We start from the raw sequence: 13,460 nt of genomic DNA, 5'->3' as shown, positions 1-13,460 counted from the left end.
GGTAGTGAGAGAAGGAAGAGGTAGAGAGGGAAGGAAGAGGTAGAGAGGGAAGGAAGAGGTAGAGAGGGAAGGAAGATGTAGAGAGGGAAGGAAGAGGTAGTGAGAGAAGGAAGAGGTAGAGAGCGAAGGAAGAGGTAGAGAGGGAAGGAAGAGGTAGAGAGGGAAGGAAGAGGTAGTGAGAGAAGGAAGAGGTAGAGAGGGAAGGAAGAGGTAGAGAGGGAAGGAAGAGGTAGTGATAGAAGGAAGAGGTAGAGAGGGAAGGAAGAGGTAGAGAGGGAAGGAAGAGGTAGAGAGGGAAGGAAGAGGTAGAGAGGGAAGGAAGAGGTAGAGAGGGAAGGAAGAGACAGAGAAGGAAGGAAGAGGTAGAGAAGGAGGAGGTATTGTGGGAAGGAAGAGATAGAGAGGGAAGGAAGAGATAGAGAGGGAAGGAAGAGGTAGAGAAGGAGGAGGTATTGTGGGAAGGAAGAGATAGAGAGGGAAGGAAGAGATAGAGAGGGAAGGAAGAGGTAGAGAGGGAAGGAAGAGATAGAGAGGGAAGGAAGAGGTAGAGAGGGAAGGAAGAGATAGAGAGGGAAGGAAGAGGTAGAGAGGGAAGGAAGAGATAGAGAGGGAAGGAAGAGGTAGAGAGGGAAGGAAGAGGTAGTGAGAGAAGGAAGAGGTAGAGAGGGAAGGAAGAGGTAGAGAGGTAAGGAAGAGGTAGTGAGGGAAGGAAGAGGTAGTGAGAGAAGGAAGAGGTAGAGAGGGAAGGAAGAGGTAGAGAGGGAAGGAAGAGGTAGAGAGGGAAGGAAGAGGTAGAGAGGGAAGGAAGAGGTAGTGAGAGAAGGAAGATGTAGAGAGGGAAGGAAGAGGTAGAGAGGGAAGGAAGAGGTAGAGAGGGAAGGAAGAGGTAGTGAGAGAAGGAAGAGGTAGAGAGGGAAGGAAGAGGTAGAGAGGGAAGGAAGAGGTAGTGATAGAAGGAAGAGGTAGAGAGGGAAGGAAGAGGTAGAGAGGGAAGGAAGAGGTAGAGAGGGAAGGAAGAGGTAGAGAGGGAAGGAAGAGGTAGAGAGCATCCCATATGCTAGTGATGTGCAGCTGTTCTCCAATAGTTCATTCACAAGAGAGGGGGTGGTGGGGAGAGAGAGAGAGGGGGTGGTGGGGAGAGAGAGAGGAGGTGGTGGGGAGAGAGAGAGAGGGGGTGGTGGGGAGGGAGAGAAATAAGAATGATCCTTTAGTAAATCACAGGATAAAACTGGGAGCAAAAACAGGCTGAGCCAAAAAGCCACAATGTTTGCACCTGGTACAAGAAATCCCTGGGAACACTTCTGTTTCTGAAAACTGGCCATTGAAAGGTCCATGATTAGCTAAAAATGATAGGTTCAGCTACTCTACGGCTTGAGACATTTCTAATGCTCTCGTCTTATTGGTTTGGTGATGATGCCGGCAGCTGTGCCTTGGGAAAATAGTATTATTCAGAGGGGGGAGGGCGGGGGGGGGGGAATACGCATTGCGTTGTTTACTCCTCCTGCACTGGAGAAGGTTAATACTGTAATTGGAATTTTGGGGAAGCAACGTATGAACTTTCTTCCTGAGTGCCTTATTGCCCCCCACGCAGTGACACTGTCCCACCTTACTGGGAATCCCAGTTTTTGGGAAGGGGAAAAAAAAAAAAAAGCTTCCAGTTCAAAAGAAAACATCATAGGATTTTGGCCCAACTTGCAGAGTTAAAGGGGAGAGAGAGATTAGAGTTTGGAGAATAATACCCCCCAAAAAATGGTGAGAGATAGAGACGTGAAAATAAAAAAAAGCAGTGAAAATCAAAATACCATCGTATTCTTCTCCGTGTTCTGCAATTAAAAGAGATTATTGAGTCAATCCTAATCATCCAACATGACGAATCAAGTTGGGGACACTGATGTCTCCTCTTCTTGTGCTATAACCCGGGTTTCGTGCATATGGGGACTCTGATTGGCTCAGATAGTTGCCATTGACACCATCAACCTTGTCCTCCCTTCCAGATGTTCACGGAAAAAAAAGTGCCGACGTATCTTTCAGACTTATTTTTTTAGGCCGAAGACCCTGGTTTATGATTAGTTAGGGCTAATAGCATCTATCCCAATGTAATTAGAGGGCAATGGGCTTATGTTGGGTGAGGGATGGAGGAAGCCCCATTAAGTGAGACACTTTCTTGTCAAATGAGAGGCAAGTGCCGCTAACCATATTCATTTCTAAAATCGCTACATTCTGCCTGTTTTTCCCATGAAGTCGTCTGCTACGCTGACATTTTAAGTGACATCACCGCTTTGCTTATGATGTCATCCTTGGTTTTCAGGCAACCCTTTACCTCCTCGAAATAACTGCAGATCCCTTTCGATGTGCCAATAAAAACGTCCTAACGGGTGCAGGTGTGTTTGTGTACCCCATAAAAATCCCCTTTAACAGTGTGTTGTCATTCGTACAGGTATTTGTAGCGCTGTGCTGAGACTGCACCGACCGGCTATCTTGAAGGACCGAGGCCTGAAGTCCCCATCGTGCAGATAGACCAGAATTCCCGGAGACGGGCAGGGATGTTTCACTCATTAACAGTTGTAAACGGTTACAGGGCATTAGCACACTTAAAAGCTGACTGCATCCCCACCTTACAGCAGTCATGTCCCCTGTCGGTGTCCTTCAGTCATCTCTGCACCATTCTTGACATTTTCTCTGTCACTGTCCCCTTTGTCTGACCTCTTTGTTCCTTCTCAACATGACTCGTTAGTGCCCCTGTCTGTGCCCTTCTCATTGCTGTCACATTCCCCGTCTCTTCCCCACCTGGGAATGTCATCGCCTTTTATCTGTCATTGTCCCCCCGACTATGCTTCCTTGCCCCTCTCTCCTCACAGTGACTGCCCCTTCCTCCGACACTGTCCCCTGACCTTGTCTTCTCTCTCCTCACCAATGCGTCTGCCCCCTTCCTGCCACATGCAGAACCCACTGACAGGAGGCTGCTCAACTGGGCCTAGATGGTATACAGTCTGTACGATTAGCTAAGTATGAGAGTTTCAGCTCCTGTACGGCTTGAGGCATCTCTAATGCTCACGTCTAAATGGTTTGGCCACGATGCTTGGCAGCTGAGCCTTGGGTTAAATGCTATTATTGGGGAAGAGTGTGTGTTGCGCTGCTGAGCACAACTATCCTTAGTTTCCTATGTGACTGATGCAACATCCATGCAGAATAAACATATACAGTGTAAGCAGGCAGAGACATGGCAAGCTAATGAACACTTAGCACTGGATAACCACAAGTGGCAGGCGCAGGAGTTCACATGCCACCTTGAGTTTAAACCTGGTACGTTTGCCACACAAACGTCTGGTGCAAAAGCAGCACTGGATCACACCCATTAATACTCTTGCTATCTAAAGGATTGGTTTCCTTGATAAATTGTGTGCTGCTGTTTGCACCGCCTTTGCAGCTAGCAGACCTGGATAAATAGCACCCTAAGAACGGGGGATCTGTCAACTATTTGCAGCTGGCAGAAAGTAGCCAGCGTCTCTCGGGTATTCTAATAAACCAATCTCTCTCCTACCACTTATCGCTCTCCCTCCCATCTCTCTCCTTCCTCTCATCTCTGTCCCTCCCATCACTTTCCTTTAATACCTTATGAAGTATCTCTCTCTGTCTCTCTCTCTCTCTCTGTCTCTCTCTCTCTCTCTTTATTAAAAATAGACTGTATCCAATTTCTGAACATAGACTAAATCCCGTCCCTGATCTCAGGAACCCTCATGATACATTTCTTTACAGTATCTTAAGAGGTGTCCAAATGTATTGCGAACAGATAAACAACTTTCCAAAGTATATAGTAGATACATGAAGCATCCAGGGTATTCCATCCCTATCATTTTTGTACTCTCTATAAGAAAGCCAGGATTACGAATCCCAGAATCCTTTGAGGAAGGAACATACAAACAGAACTGGCTACCTCTGCTCTGTGCCCTGGAGTCATTAGTTGGCATTAGGACTGGCTGAGTGCAGTGGGGAGCCCGAGGGGTCACTTTTAGCCCTACCTACCCCTGAGGAGGGGCATTTAGCAGCCTTACCTTCCTCCTCGACCCCCTCACAACTTTCCTCGTGCGCCGTCTCCTCCTCAGCTGGCGCGGACTCCTCTTCAGAAGCAGAACGCAGAGGCAAGGCGGGCACAATTAAAGCAGTCACGCAGCAGGCAGAGGGGATAAAAGGGCAATGGGGATAGGGGTATTAGAAAGCAGCAGGGCGGGGAGGAGACAGGAGAGAGAGAAGGGCGCCTGAAAGCCAAGGCATCATCAGGTGCGTGCATTATAAGGGAATGTAGATACAACCACTGGTGTTGCAAATCTAACCATCCCAGTGCCAGAGAGGCCAGGAAAGAGGGGTGTTGCAGGTCCCTGGGGCACTGGAGGTATTGAAACCTCCTGCCCTTGCCCTATGAGTGAGGTTAAGATGCCAGAGAATCATTACACAGATTAAGGGCCATATTTACTAGGCAGCCTTCGGCCAGATGGTACCTTCTGGCGGTGGGAAGACCTCTTACAGCCCAATGAAGTCAATGAGCAGTAAGGCGTCTTCCACCGGCGGGAAGGTGCCTGATGGCAGAAGACTACTTAGTAAATATGGCCCGTTACCTGTATAATGTGTCTCTGTGTAAGTTAGATTGTGAAGCTCTGTGGGATAGCGATCCAGCGCACTGACGTTACTGCGGTGCAGGCGCTGGTAGCGATGTAGGAGAGTGAATGCTACTGGATGGTCCCCGCATGCAATGCACAGTGACCACGGGAGCTCAGCTCTTGCCTGTTGCATGGCCTGGTCCCAAACACACTGCATGCACCATGCGTGGGCAGCAGCAAGCGCATCCCAGCTGCAGAGTATTGCAGCGAGTCGCGATGTTCTGCAGAGCTCTCAGCCACAAAGCAGGCATCGGCACAGGCAGCAGATTAACCTGACTGTGGGTCAAGATCAGCAGAGTAGACCTGGCAAGGGACTGTGTGTTGGGGCTACCCTACATTCTGTCTTCTGTAAGGATAAGGCGCTGACGTAGAGATACTAAGAATACGTTTTAGGAGGGGAGGTGGAGGGAACGAGTCAGGGGGATAAGATCCAAATTACCGGCTGGGGATGCACGGCAGATTCAGTGGGTGGGGATGGGGGGTGGGGGGAGGGGGGAGGGGGACATGAGAGGGTCACATACCTTCCTCGTGGGTTTCTTCTATTGTGCAGGGGAGAGCATCAACGGGGAGACAAAAGAAGGCGTTAGAGGGTGCAACGTGAGAGAGAAAGCAAGACAAAGCACAGAACGGCTCCTACAGCCCTCCCACCGCAGGGGGACGCAGACTGATAGAACCTCGATTTCTGTCCCTCCCACCGCAGGGGGACGCAGACAGATAGAACCCTCATTTCTGTCCCTCCCACCACAGGGGGACACAGCAACACAGACAGAAGGTACCTATGGCCCATAGCATCTTTACCTCCCACCGTAAGGGGACACTATGACATGGAGTCTATCTCCCACTGCAGTGTGACACAGTGGGGACCTTTGGCCAATGGTGTCTGTTCCTCCACAGGTACAGTGACAGTCATTGGCAGGTATGTAAGGTGACCTATGGAGTCTGTCCCTCCTATCACATTGTGATATAATGACACAGACAGAGGAGACCTATGGCGCCTCTCCCACCCACTGCAGAGTAACACAGACAGGGCATCCTCCACCCCCACCAACTCCTGAGGTCCCTGCCGACCTGTACCCAAGTTCACCCCCCCCCTCACTAAAGTATATGGATCAGTCCGACTGGACAGCACATACCTTGTGCGACTTCTGCGGACCGCACAATGTGACCCGACGGGGGGGGAGGGAAGCAAGAAAACAAACAAAGCAAAACAGGTTAGCGCTCAGCAAAGCCTTGTGGTCACACCGTGTGCGTTGTCCTGTAATGGGCCATGTAAAAGCAGAAGGGCCTCCTGGACCTCAGGCAAAAGCGCTTAGAGACGCAACACCTTTTCTACCAATATGAGCACCGCTTTGAACTAATATAACACAAGGGGACATGCGTGTTGGATCTCTTTCAGCCGGCACCGCCATATGTATATCCGTCTACGGAAAAGACTGTACCGGCAGCTCAGGGGTTACAAAACTAAAGTTCCTGTTTGAGGATGAGGGGGGACGTGATGGGTTAAGAAGTGTGAATTTAGGGAGGAGGTCTGAATGGGGGGAAAAGGCCTATATTCCAATGTCCATGCTATAAATCCACAGTCCCACCACGCCATATAACTTTGGTTTACGGTAATGTGACAGTGGTCCAACACGCCACCTATAACCCTTTCACTGCCAGGTGGAGAGAACAACGCAGTTGACCATCCACCCCTCCCGGCACCTAAAGGGTCAATAACTGTTTCTTAATTCGGGACATCCCTAATCGTTTTTCAAATTCCCAATGAAATGTCCAACATGTAATTAACTAATTAGGTGCTCCTTAAGGGATCAGGCCTAAACGAGGTGAGGAGGTAAAGTTGCAGGGATTTGGGGGCTGAGATGTTAATATTTGTCTGGGATTTGGCAGTGATGATGGTGATTCGGAGACGTAATAAGGGGGTTTTATGGAGCCTCTCCCACCCACTGCAGAGTAACACAGGCAGGGCATCCTCCTCCCCCCACCGGCTCCTGAGGTCCCTGCCGACCTGTACCCAAGTCCCCCCCCCCCTTACTAAAGTATATGGATCAGTCCGACTGGACAGCACATACCTTCTGTCACTTCTGCGAGCCGCACAATGTGACGCGACGGGGGGGAGGGAAGCAAGAAAACAAAGCAAAACAGGTTAGCGCGCAGCAAAGACCATTAAGGGATCAGGCCTAAACGAGGTGAGGAGGTAAAGCCGCAGGGATTTTGGGGCCCGAGTTATAAGGCAAAATTCATGATGGGGCCACATTCATAAGAGCCCCACAATAAGGACCAGATGTTAATATTGTCTGGGATTTGGCAGTGATGGTGATTCGGAGACTTAAAAGGGGTTTTTATGGCGCCTCTCCCACCCACTGCAGAGTAACACAGACAGGGCATCCTCCTCCCCCCACCGGCTCCTGAGGTCCCTGCCGACCTGTACCCAAGTTCACCCCCCCTTACTAAAGTATATGGATCAGTCCGACTGGACAGCACATACCTTCTGTCACTTCTGCGGGCCGCACAATGTGACGCGACGGGGGGGAGGGAAGCAAGAAAACAAACAAAGCAAAACCGGTTAGCGCGCAGCAAAGACCATTAACCTAAACGGGGTGAGGAGGTAAAGTCGCAAGGATTTGGGGGCTGAGTTATAAGGGCAACATTATACAAGTCCCCCACAAGAGTGATCAGACGTTAATATTTGTCTGGGACTTGGCAGTGATGTTTGTGATTCGGAAAAGTAAAAAGGGGGTTTTAAGGGGGGGAAACAGTTGGGGAACGAGGAAGTGCGACTGAAGATTTAATGGAGGTGAATAGAGAAACGCTCGGCCCGCACATCTCATTATAAACCCAGCAGCTGTCAGGATCAAACCTGACACCACAACATCCATCGTTAGGATGCGGTGAGGGGTTGGGAGGGAATTGACCCTTTACGGAAAACCCCTTTAGTGTTAGCACAGCGTGTGACACATTGCCTCTATGTTATATAGTGCTCTGTGCGGATATATTAATCTCCGACACTGTATGATATATATATTATGTATATATATGTATTACTGCATGTTATAGATAAAGAGCGCCCTCTATAATACATATACAGCTCAACCCCACTATAACGCGATCCGTTGCAATGTGAATCCGCTACAACGCGAATCCGCTTATAACGCGATGTAAGGGTGGCTCCCTATTTTCGTATTTATGAATACTTTACAACACGATTATTGGTGTCTTAAATACTTTATTGTACAATGCATACAATTGTACATTATATCTAACGCGTTTCGCTTATAACGCGGTGTGATTCTTTGGACCCAAGCACAGCGTTATAAGGGGGTTGAGCTGTATATATTGCTCTCTGTATGTTATAGATATTGTATGTTATAGGTATATCACTGCATTTTATAGTTGTAGATATAGAGTACTCTCTATATATATTGATCTGCATATTTTAGATATCACTCTGCATGTTACTCTATCTGCACATTGTGTGTTATATATAGTACAGTATGCATATAGATAAATATATATTATATTTCCCTGCACGTTATGGATGTGTGTGTATATTTTATTTTTATATGTATATTACGGGTACATTGCACTCCGCTCTGGAAGCAGCTGAGAAAAATTAGTGACAACTTGTTGGTCAGCTAGGACTGAAGGGGTTAGAGGTCAGAGGTCAGAGGTCAAAGGGGGGGGGCAGTTAAAATTAGTTTGTTCCATTTACCTTCTTCATATTCTTCTGTTTAATTTCAATTTTTTGGGTGGAGATAAAAAAAAAAAAAAAGATAGAAAAATAATAGCAATTAGCACAAAGCGACACTATACAGAGACTCCAAAATGACAGTGGGATAGGACGGAGGACAGACATGTAACTCAGACAGACGTGCGGAACAGAGCATCTTAACCCCATCACTGCCGGGTTCAACACAATATGGGAAGAGGGCAATCATTTCCAAATGGACATGCCGTTCCGGGCCTGATTTTAGTGCAGTCCTACGTATCCCTATCCCCCATCGTTTCATTGGGCACTAAAGGAGTTACAAATCCAGGGAGGATTTAAATGGCGCATGACGAGAGGTTGTATGGGGCAATAGGAGGTGTTATAGGGAGAGGTTATATGGAGCAATAGGAGGAGTTATAGGGAGGGGTTATATGGAGTTATAGGGAGAGGTTATATGGTGCAATAGGAGGAGTTATAGGGAGCGGTTATATGGAGCAATAGGAGTTATAAGGAGAGGTTATATAGGGCAATAGAAACAGTTAGAGGGAGCGTTAAATGAAGCAATAGGAGGGGTTATAGGAAGCGGTTATATTGAGCAATAGGACGAATTTTAAAGAGCAATAGGAGGAGTTATAGGAAACAATAAAGTGAGTTTTCGGACATTCATATTATGAAATATATGAGGTTCTGCGTTTTGTCAAAACTCCCTGCTAAGTGATTGGTGTCCAATGTAAGATTGCTGCTAGATGCAGTTTCTACATTTAGGGACAGACCTTTCTATATTGGGACATAGCGTTGTACATAGGGACAGACCTTTCTATATTGGGACATAGCGTTGTGACTTTAGAAACTGTTTCTCAGTAAATCTAAAAGAAAGTGGTGTTTTCTGCCTCCCTCCCAAATGTATGATCTGGGGAGGAAGTGGGCGGCAGTGAGGGGGTCAACACACAACACAGATCAGTGACATTCCGGACGGGGCTGCGTTTGTACCCTGCGGGGAATTTCATGCAAATGAACATATTCAGTTAGAGCCTCTGGTCAGCAGGTGGCAGGACTGCTAGAGATGCGCTGACCTGTTAGTAGGACGGACTGTTAGGAGTCAAAAGGTGTTATATAAGAGGAAGGCAACCCAGGAAATAACACAGGAATAAGAGCAAAGGTTAAAAGGAGGGAAAGAACCTAGTAAATGAGGGAATGAGACAAGCAGTTAGAGGAGGAAAATAACCCAGTGAATAAAGGAATGGGAGAGAAGGTTAGAGAAGATGTCCCAGTGAATGGGAGAGATGGTTAGAGAAGATGTCCCAGTGACTATAGGAATGGGAGAGATGGTTAGAGGAGGAGACATCCCAGTGATTATAGGAATGGGAGGGACGGTTAGAGAGGAGACATCCCAGTGATTATAGGAATGGGAGAGACGGTTAGAGGAGACATCCAGTGACTATAGGAATGGAGAGACGGTTAGAAGAGGAGACATCCCAGTGAATAAGGAATGGGAGAGACGGTTAGAGAAAGAGACATCCCAGTGAATAAAGGAATGGGAGAGACGATTAGAGAAAGAGACATCCCAGTGAATAAAGGAATGGGAGAGACGGTTAGAGAAAGAGACATCCCAGTGAATAAAGGAATGGGAGAGACGGTTAGAGAAAGAGACATCCCAGTGAATAAAGGAATGGAGGGACTGTTAGAGGAAGAGACATCCCAGTGAATATAGGAATGGGAGAGACGGTTAGAGGAAGAGACATCCCAGTGACTATAGGAATGTGAGAGACGGTTAGAGGAGGAGACGTCCCAGTGACTATAGGAATGTGAGAGACGGTTAGAGGAAGAGACATCCCAGTGATTATAGGAATGGGAGGGACGGTTAGAGGAAGAGACATCCCAGTGATTATAGGAATGGGAGGGACGGTTAGAGGAAGAGACATCCCAGTGAATATAGGAATGGGAGAGACGGTTAGAGGAGGAGACGTCCCAGTGACTATAGGAATGTGACAGACGGTTAGAGGAAGAGACATCCCAGTGATTATAGGAATGGGAGGGACGGTTAGAGGAGGAGACGTCCCAGTGACTATAGGAATGGGAGGGACGGTTAGAGGAGGAGACGTCCCAGTGACTATAGGAATGGGAGGGACGGTTAGAGGAAGAGACATCCCAGTGAATATAGGAATGGGAGAGACGGTTAGAGGAGGAGACGTCCCAGTGACTATAGGAATGGGAGGGACGGTTAGAGGAAGAGACATCCCAGTGATTATAGGAATGGGAGGGACGGTTAGAGGAGGAGACGTCCCAGTGACTAAAGGTAAGATGGAGAACAAGGCATTATGGGGAGGGGTGCACCCCGGTGGATTACAGTAGACTTTATAGAGAGGAGATGTGGTGTTCATACCGAAAATATTACATTACAAATCATGAGATTTGAATATAAGAGGTATTTTTGATACTTACCCTCCACCTGTTCACTGTTGCAAGGAGTGGGGAAGGAGGGGTGCAGAGGTGAGAGAAAGGAGAGGGGGATTGGAGAAGAAAAGGAGAGATTATTTTAGTTTCGCATAACTGCATTCTGAATTAGGCAATAGCATAAAATCTACACACTTGGATATATTATTGTAGAACTTGTATATCCGTTACCAACGCGTTTTCATCTCATGGTCACCATCTAGAGCAGTGGTTTCCAACCTTTGTTTGGTTAAGGAACCCTAAGGGTATGTTCTCTGTGGCCGCAGCTGCCAGTACAGCCCTCTATGGACAGTCCCCAGTCGGCACACGCCGCGATGCGCGGCCGCCTTAGCCAAAAGACAAGCTTTTTGTCTATTGGCGCGGCGGCCGAGCATTGGCCACGTCACGGCGGTAGTTCAGCCAATGATTGCGAACCAGCCGTGTGACATCATAGCCACGCCCCCACTCCCCCCCCCCCCCACCCGATCTCCTGCTTTCCACTCCAAGCGCAGCCGCAGGTTCGCGGCTGAACCGGGGGCACGAGCCGCCAGATGCTCCGGCGCGCCTGCAGCCATGAACACTGGAGCCTAAGTGAAATTCTGAGCAACCCCAACCCAATCTAATAGCGACTCTGTGATCAGGTGCATTGTAAATTCTTCTGTATTTGATATACATTTTCAAAAATACTGATCTAGAGAGAGGGCAGCAGATGTGTATAAGAGTTTGGGTTACTTACACTTCCTCGGTGTCAGACATGATGGCTTTTGGTCGGCTGGAAAGAAATGGGGGGAAAGGTAAGTGGCAAAACTTGGAAAGGGGGAGAATTAGTAACGGATTCTCCTCCAGTAATGTGATTTAATGGTGGGTGCTACAGTACATATTAGATAGATGGTGTATATAAATACCCTTTGGTTGCAGATGGTAAAAGGCTAAAGAGCTTACGATCTAATGCATTCCTGCACGGGAGCAGGGAGTGGAGGACAGAGACAGCAGTGACAATGGGAAGGGGCAGAGGGGACAAGAGCAGAGGGGACACGCAGTGCTGTGATTTGGGGGGGGGGGTTAGCTAACCCCTTTTATACTACAGCCCCTAATTCATCGCCAGCCTCTGTTGCACTTATTATATTTCTGAGTGTACTGTACCTGCTGTGTATACAAAGCTATATTCAGACTACCAGTGTCCCCTTTGCTAATCCCTTATCTTGCGCTCCCCACGCTCTGCGTGTATTCGGGGAGTTGTTGGGGTTTTTCCTGAAGGGGATTTTGAAAAGCTGCAAAGCAGTAGATCTAAAAAAAAATCCTTTCATATTATTGCCTGACATACGTAGCCAAGTAAAAGGGGTACTCTGTATAGAAATACAGCTCAACCCCGTTATAGCGCGATCCGTTACAACGCGAATCTGCTTATAACGCGATGTAAGGGTGGCTCCCAATTTTTCTATTTATGAATACTTTGCAACACGATTATTGGTATCTTAAATACTTTATTGTACAATGCATACAATTGTACATTATTTCTAACGCGATCCGCTTATAACGCGATGTGATTCTTTGGCCCCCAAGCACAGCGTTATAAGGGGGTTGAGCTGTACTCAATATTATGCCGTGCATGCGGTTCATTGGGCTGGAGAAGTATAGAGGCACTCTGCATTATTATGTAGTACCGCACGTTAGTTTTAAGGGGGGACTTGTGCTTCTCAACATGAGTATTCCAATCTTTTATTTGTGTGGCGCCAACATATTCTGCAGTGCAGTACAATGTAGTAGGGAGGGCAATACCACTGTATAATATAAGTGCATGCAAGTTCAGGCAAACTGAGGCAAATGGAAGGTCACGGCTCCAAGGTTATTATACATTGCCGCGTGTACGTGTTCACTGCGGCTTCATGCCCTCCGTTCTCCGTTAGTAAGGGATCTGCAGAAAAGTTACAGAAGGGGGTGGGAGGGGCCCTGTGCCACTTCTACCCCAACGCTTAATTTAGGTTTCCCTCCCTGTAAGGAAGGCTCAGTATCCCAACGCTGCCGCCTGCGTGACTCAGATGTTACATGAGATGGCAAGATGGGGGAGAGGAGGAGGGGGGGGATGAGGAGCAGGCTGGCACGGTGGGGGGGGGGGGGGGGGGGACAACTGGAAATTGTGGTCTATTTCAGGACCCTGAGAATGTCCTTGAAAGGTGATGGGGAACCGAGGAGGGGTTTTATTATAGGAGGGAAACGTGTAGGTCCAGGTGCAACTGTGGTCTGCCTGTATTCGGGCACGGGGTGGGTGTCTCATAGGGAAGCCCCCCCTGCATCTAAGGTGCGCGCGGTAGAGAAGACCCCTGCCTCATAAGTGTATATTTGATAGATAAGCACCCTGTCTCATGTGCGTGTCTTAGAGAAGCCCCCTGACTCTGAGGTGCAGGAGTTACAGAAGCCCCCTCATTCTGCATGGTGGCCTTGGCACTGAATTTTCAGATGCTGCAGAAAAGGGGCTCACAGGAGCTGACTGAGTGTGGGGAGGAGATGAGTAGGGGGCTGACAGACTGAAGGACGCTCCTGTCCGTCACACAGTCTTCTTAATGAGACATCTCTCAACTCCCCCCCCCCCATCCCTGTCACCAGTCTAACAGTTGGCACCAACCACTCGCCTCCTGTCCATCTCCTGGGACCCTCCCCTCCAACTT

The 13,460-nt window shown here is 48.2% G+C and overlaps 2 long non-coding RNA genes across 3 annotated transcripts in view; both read right to left on the bottom strand.

Moving 5' to 3' along the window:
• The window catches only part of LOC142476302 (uncharacterized), a 40,213-nt gene extending 33,548 nt beyond the window's left edge, over positions 1 to 6,665 (bottom strand). Inside the window, exons 1-3 of one of the 2 annotated variants that reach the window (XR_012791517.1) lie at positions 5,177 to 6,665; positions 4,053 to 4,118; positions 1,803 to 1,823 (exon numbers count right to left, since the gene is read on the bottom strand). This is a non-coding gene — a long non-coding RNA (uncharacterized LOC142476302). The remainder of the gene's footprint in view (positions 1 to 1,802; positions 1,824 to 4,052; positions 4,119 to 5,176) is intronic. The other variant, XR_012791516.1, reaches the window with a different exon arrangement.
• Positions 6,666 to 9,836: 3,171 nt separating this feature from the next.
• On the bottom strand, positions 9,837 to 12,068 carry LOC142476299 (uncharacterized). The gene is made up of 3 exons (XR_012791515.1): positions 11,938 to 12,068; positions 11,531 to 11,566; positions 9,837 to 10,817 (listed from the first exon to the last, which is right to left on the bottom strand). It is a non-coding gene; the product is annotated as an uncharacterized LOC142476299 (long non-coding RNA).
• Positions 12,069 to 13,460: the final 1,392 nt, after the last annotated feature.

This window comes from Ascaphus truei, unplaced genomic scaffold (assembly GCF_040206685.1).
Source record: "Ascaphus truei isolate aAscTru1 unplaced genomic scaffold, aAscTru1.hap1 HAP1_SCAFFOLD_1555, whole genome shotgun sequence".
In the NCBI taxonomy this organism is placed as follows: domain Eukaryota; kingdom Metazoa; phylum Chordata; class Amphibia; order Anura; family Ascaphidae; genus Ascaphus; species Ascaphus truei.
The sequence above is the reverse complement of the archived record's forward strand: the minus strand, read 5'-3'. Positions and strand labels throughout refer to the sequence as shown.